The following is a 6,776-nucleotide window of genomic DNA, read 5'->3' on the forward strand; positions in this document are numbered from 1 at the left end:
AGGCAGAGGGCACAGGCAACAGGACTCAGAGGCAGGTTCCTCCTTGACATGTATATTGATAGACAAAGAATCCAGTGTTTGTTGCCTAAAGTGATAGTGGGGTTAGAGATGGAGTCGGGAGCCAGAACTTGAGGAGTCCTGAATGATAGACAAGGGAGTGAAGTCTTTATTCTAAAATACATAGGAAAAACTGTGAAAGATTTTAACAAGAGCAGAAAATGAGATTTGTGTTTTGTCTTCTTCATCATTGCATCCTCAGTGCTTAGCATAGTGCCTGCCACGCAGCAGATATGTAGAACATATTAAAGAAATGAATGAATGAATGAATGCACGCACTTTAGGTAGACTGCTCTGACAGTAGAGGAGATATACTGAGTGAGGAGAAAATCTAGAATGGCTCTCTTCTCCCACTCCTCCAACATAGGATCCGGCTCCTCTTTCCCTACTATGCCACCCAGCAAAATGCAGTCCTGCTGATGAATAAACCCTCCCACTTCCTTCTGTCTCTTACAAGACTTTGCCAAGTCCTTCCTCTTCCTTTCTTTTCCTGCCTGCAGGCCAGGCCTAAAGTATTCTAACTTGGGCATCACAGGTCCATGGGAATGAACCCTATCAGCCAATCCGGGTTGTCTACATGTGGATTAAATGTGTCAATGTTAAATCTTGGGAACTTCCTGGCACATTTCAGGGTGCTGCCCTAACCTTTCCACCTCAGTTTCTTCCCCTGCCAGTCCAAAGTATATTAAAAACAGGAAAAAAAAAATCCAGGTCAAATCTTTTTGGGAAAAGTCAAGCAGATGAAAAGAAAGGATGTTCCAAAGTCAAACAGTAATGACATCTGTAGTCTCCACACCAAGCTCCCTTCAAGCGGTGCAGGGGAGAACTGGCCCTGCCTTCCTTTCCCTTTTAACTTTTTTTTTTTTTTTAAGACTCTAGGCTTAAAGCTGCAGCAGCACGCAATCCCTGGCCATTTAGAAGTCTGCTTCAAAGGCATGATAACATTATACAAAGCAAATGGCTTAATATTCTGACTTCCTCTGCCACTGCCTGTTACTGCTGAAAGAAACCTGAAGCAGGGATTTGGAGAACTAGCATTCTGGCTTCTGCCTGGCCCCAAACTCAATGTGCAAGGCTTGTCCCCTCTCTGGGTCTCAATTTCCCATCCTTTGAAGTGACAAACAGGAACTAAGTGCTCCACCCAGCTGTGATGAATCATGATTCTAGATTCAACATGTTCCTCTTCTGAAATGGAAAACTATTGGCATTCTTTAGCTGTGGAAACAGGGGATCTGTACCTAAGAACCTGTGATATGGTTGAGTCCCAACGATTGCGAGTCTCAGGGTCATATTTGTTTTTTAGATAAGAAATCTGGGACACATAGAGCCTGAAGTCAAACCCAGGCAGATCTTCTGGACTCCCAGCAGCAAGGATACCCTTTCCTGCCCAGGCTATGAGGATCTACCCCTTGACATGTGCTTAGGAAATGAGGAGCCCTGCCCTGTGGTGACCTAACACAAGGGCACTGGGCAGGCACCCTGTATGGTTAGCCATCCACCTCATCTCCAGTGCTGGAGGATATGACCTTTAGAAGCATCCTCTCTGGCTAAGTTGGCAGACAACCAGGCCAGCCAGAGACATTAGTATCCTGCTGTTTCTGTATAGTCATAAATCACCACAGCCCCATCCCCTGGCTCCTGGCTTCCTCCTGCTGCAGGAAAGCTCCCTGATTGGTGAAGAGGCAGCAGCAGTAGCCCCGGCTTCAGAAGCAGACAGGCAATGCTCCCCGCCTTGTCCTCTGGGAACACTTCTCTCTCCTGCCTAGCAGGCTGGTTGCAGCAGGGCAGAGCACATGGCAGATTCAGAGGGAAAGGACAACAGGGAAATCTCAGTAGGTTACCTCTCTTCCTGAGGATACAGGGGCAGTGGAGAACACCTGCCCTGGGAGCCAGGAACCACAGGTTGAGGCCTTGACTTTGCTACTAATCTTGCTGGGTGACCTTGAGCAAGTCACTTTAACTTTTTGGGCCTCAGGTTGTGCATCAACAAGGTAAAAGAATTGGATGGATGCCTCTTAAGTTCTTCCAGTCTATGACAGCAGCCTTTTAACTACCCTGCCTCAATGTCTTCCCAGCCTCCCCACTATCCAAAGATCTTTCCAAATGTACATCTAATCTTCTCCTTCCCTTGTCTTGGCTCCACCACACTTGCCTCTCCCATTGCATAGGAGCCAAAGTCCCTGCTGCTTAACCTGAAATTCAGGTTCCTGAGGACCCTTGCCTACCTCCCCAGCTGCATCTCACACAGGGCACTTTATTTCCACAGCATGCAGTGCCATCTTCCAACTTTGGGCCTTTTTAAAAGTTGTTATTTCTGCTGAGAACTCCATCTATTCCAACCCCCCATTGAACTCCCACCTCCTCATCTTTCAGACTCAGACGCTGTGAGTTGGATTGACTGCTCTGTACTCCAGGGTATAGACCTCCTTTTTGCACTTGCATGTGTATAAGTCTATCTCCCCCTGGGGTCTTCCAGACAATTCCTCAAAGACAAAGATCCATTAAAGCCTCCTCTGAGCTCCATCCTGGCCTGGAATAGGTGCTCAGGGAAGTTTTGTTTGATGGAAGAGACCCTCTGCTTCAAGAAAGTATTGACTAGTGATGGTCTTACCTCTTCAGTAAGACTTGAAAGATTTTGCCCTATGGCCAAGTAATGGTAAAAATTCAGGAAAGCAAAACTGTAGGCAATCCTAGGAGCAAAAAGGGCCACAGCCAGAAGCAGTGATCTTGGAGAGGATCCAGACAGTGGACTTTGAAAAAGTGCCCATTGTGCCTTGGCTGGTGTGGCTCGGTGGATTGAGTGCCAGCCTGCAAACCAAAAGGTCTCTGGTTTGATTCCCAGATTCCCAGTTGGCAACAGACTGATATATCTCTAACATATCAGTGTCTCTCTCCATCTTTCTCCTTCTCCCTCCCCCTCTCCCTAAATAAATAAATGAAATCTTTTAAAAAAGAGTCTGTTGACATAGGGCTTTACATTTCCCTATAAAGAGTAAACTTCAAAATGTAGCACACCAATGGAATGTCTGTCACCATAAAAAAGAAAAAGGATATTGTCTCAAAGAGATAAACTGTTCACATTCTCAAGAGAAACAGCCTTCCAAGGCAGAGGAGCCTGGACTAGAATCCCCAAACTCAGCTGTATGACCGTGGGCCAAGTACTTCACCAATCTGGACCTCAGCTTCCTCACTGAATCCTAGAGACAAATCTCCACTCTGCCCTTTGAATCAGACTGTGACATGAAAGCATCCCTTGACTTGGTAGAGGGGTCTGAAGCAAGGGTTCTGATGCTTGGAACTCCTACAGAGGACAAATGACTCATGGGAGTCCCACAATGATGGGGATGTTGGCAGCCTGCAATCACATGGAGTAAAGCAGATGCTTTTTGTTTTTAGAGGACTCCAACCTGTGGAGCATCACCGGTTTCAGCTCATTTCAAGTAAGCAATTTCTCCATTAGCTGGAACTGTCCAGTGATGGCATGAGCTGAGTTTGGAGCAGGTAGAATAGGGATCAGGAGTCAGGGAACATCAGATAAGCAGGGCCAGAAGACCAGCCGATCAGAGATGATACTGAGCAGTAGTTCTCAGCCTGGTTGTACATCACAGTCCCCCAATACCTGAGGGAAGCCTGTCTGCAATACACAGTTCTAGGTCCATCATACAGGGTCAGAATCTCCAGCAATGGGGTCTGGGAACTGTATGTTTTCAAAACTTTTTTGTGGGGGGATTCTTCCACCACCAGTGGTCTTCCAAAGTAACCTCAAAAGGCCCTGGCAACTCTGAAGGAGTCCAGGCTGGGTTGCCTGAAGAGGAAGTGGAGTGTCCATGATGACTTTTGAGAGGTGGCTGGAAGAAGTGAGGAAGCTAACATTTTCTTGTGTTGGCCATTCTGTCAAGTCAGCTCAGTGCTAATGCTTCTAGAGTTCAAATCCCACTTGGTCATATAATAGGAATGCTAGTGCTGACACAGCAGGCAGACAGGAGCCCAGGCTGTATCAGTGGATGGGAGGTAGGCACAGACATTCAGGACCAACTCTTTGTTCTGAGCATGGCGGGGACAGGCAGGAGCAAAAGGCACCCCTTCCATGCCGAGCCTTGAGCAAATCCAGACAAGTCAGGAACATGGGCCCTCAACTGCCTTCTAGGTTTCAGAGCCAGGCAGATTTCCTCCCTGTCTCCCTGGAGTTTGGGGTTGGTAATTGGAAAGGATGGCAGGACTGTTGTTCCTCCAGTAGAGGAATCCCTTTGCCACCCATCTCTCCATCTCCTGCGTGGCAGCTCTTGCTAGCACACCTCCAGCCACAGGCAACTATCATTTCCTGGGTCTGTCTCCTGCTGTGGGACAGCTTTCACACTCCTAGGTCCATCTGCCCATTGTTCCTCATTTTGCCTTCTGGTGTTACAAGAAAAAGGAAGACCCTCCTCCCCAACAGTCATTTACATTTGAGGCCAGAATATATGAAGCCTTTTTTCCCCAGGTGGGACAGTTTCCCGAGGAGCAGAGAGTTGCTTTGAGCATGTGCTTTTCCCCATCCATAATGCCTGGCAGGAATGGAGAGATGGCCAAAGAGATGGATGGATGGCCAGGACATGCATTATTGGACTCTTGACATCCCCATGCCCCCACACACACACACACACACACACACACACACACTTGAGAAATGTGTGACCAGAAGGTTATACAAGGCCTAAGACGCATGACAAGAGGAGGTTTGGCCAGCAACCCCAGTACAGCCATCCCCAACCTAGGCTGGGCCAGGTGCTAACATCAAGGCTGCCTGAGGACCTATAATCAATGCTTAGTCCTCCCTCTAAGTCCTCACCTCAGTTCTAACACTCAGATAGCAAGGCCAATAAGTGAGAAAAAACAGGAGAGCAAATGTGTGTGTCCCATGCTTCCATAGGCAGTAGGGAAGGCACGCTTCAGATGAGGAATTCAAGGCACAGAGAGGTTAAGTAACCTGTCTAGGTCACACAACTAGTAAGCAGAGTGGCTGAGTCATAAAGGAGGCTCATATGTCTCCTTTTCCTCATCTCACCATCCAGAAGTACCACCTCAGTGGAGAGAATTTCCCTCCCTCCCTCCCTCCCTCTTTCCTTCCTTCCTTCCTTCCTTTTTTCTTTCTTTCTCTTTCTTTCTTTTTCTTTCTCTCTTTCTCCCCCTCCCTCCCCCCTCCCTCTCTCCGCTTTCTTTTCTTCTTTCTCTCTTTCTCCCTTTTCAGAGTCAGTAAAGGCAGGCCAGACTCCCTATCCACAGCTGGGTTTATTTCCCACCTCTCCTGTGGGAGAATGCCGATAAAGCTGTGGGGAGAGGGGAGAGAGGGAGGAAGTGAGTGACCTGCTCACTCACAGAAGTGGGAAGGAGTGTGGTCTATAGGAGGATGAGTCAAAGCCAAGGCCCTCCTGGATTTGGAGGGACAGAAGTTTCCAGGTGTACTGCCCAAGGCTGTGGCTGTCCATGCTGGATTCAGGGGCCTAGTACAGCAAACAGAACACAATGACTTGCTGAAAAATCTTCAGTTACTTCTCTTCTCTGGATCTCTGTCCCTCCTTTGCAAAATGAGGAACCAATGATCCATCAGCCAGTTGGGTGAAAACTACAACCTCTGCATGTTCTTGTCTTCTTTAAAATGATCTGAACTCCAGGTATCATGTGCAGATCAGAATATCTCACACTGATATCATAGGGGTTTCCTGGGTATCTGTGACATCACGAGGACTTCCTGGGTTCTAGGGGGAGGGGACGGAGGATGAACTGATGAGTCTTAACAGGCACCAATGTTGGGAATCCCACAATAAACCAGATGCTGCCCTTAAGACTTTTTAGCCAGAAGTGATTTTAAGCAAGAGAGAGATGGGGTCAGGTTTGTATTTTAGAACAGTTGCTATGGCAACCAGGGCAGCTGGTGGATTGGGTGGGAAACCAGAGGAAGAAAAAAATTTGGGGGAGGTCCCATAATAGCCCCCAGGAGAGGTGGTGAGGGTTGGGTTACTGCAGCAGCGGTGGCTGTGGGAGAAGGGAGATGATTAGTATGGCTCCTGGGCAAGTGGATGGACAGAAACTGTCCCATTCTCCTAGATAGAGCAGGTTTAAGGGAAAGATGTCAGTTTGGGAAGTAATGAGTGTGAAAGAATATACCCAAGTGAGATGCCCAGGTTGGCTCTGGACATAGAAATGTGAGTTCTTATTGGCAGTAGACCCATGGGCCTGAGAAGAGTATAAATGAGCGGGGGTTGAAGTGTAGGAGCAATCAGTGAAGAGGGGCCCGGGGGAGACCTAGAGGAAGCAATAAGAAAACCAGGAGTCCATGTAACTCAGAGATCACAGAAGAATATGGCCATCGAGTCCTCATGGTGCTCCATGGTGCCTAATGCCTCCAGAAAACTCATGTCAGGACAGAAAAGAAAGCCATTTCACAAGTTAGGGTGTCTCTATGGACCTTGGTAAGTGCAATTCTGGGGGAGCCCAACTCTAGTGGTTCAGAATGGCAGATGGTAGAGAGGCAGTGAATTAGGATTTTGAGACAACAATTTTTATTGGTAATTTAATGGTCAGATAAGGAGGGAGAAGCTGACGTTGCTGGTCACTCAAGGCAGAGGGAGTGTTTCATTTGTCTGAAAGAGGCTGGAGGTTGTTTAAATGCTCAGAGGAAAGAGTCTTGAGAAAGAGAGGCGGTAAGGATGGAGGAGGTGGAAGGGACAGGTGGATGAATT

Source organism: Pteronotus mesoamericanus, unplaced genomic scaffold, assembly GCF_021234165.1.
Source record: "Pteronotus mesoamericanus isolate MK-2021 breed Mesoamerican mustached bat unplaced genomic scaffold, CSHL_Meso_final scaffold_167, whole genome shotgun sequence".
In the NCBI taxonomy this organism is placed as follows: domain Eukaryota; kingdom Metazoa; phylum Chordata; class Mammalia; order Chiroptera; family Mormoopidae; genus Pteronotus; species Pteronotus mesoamericanus.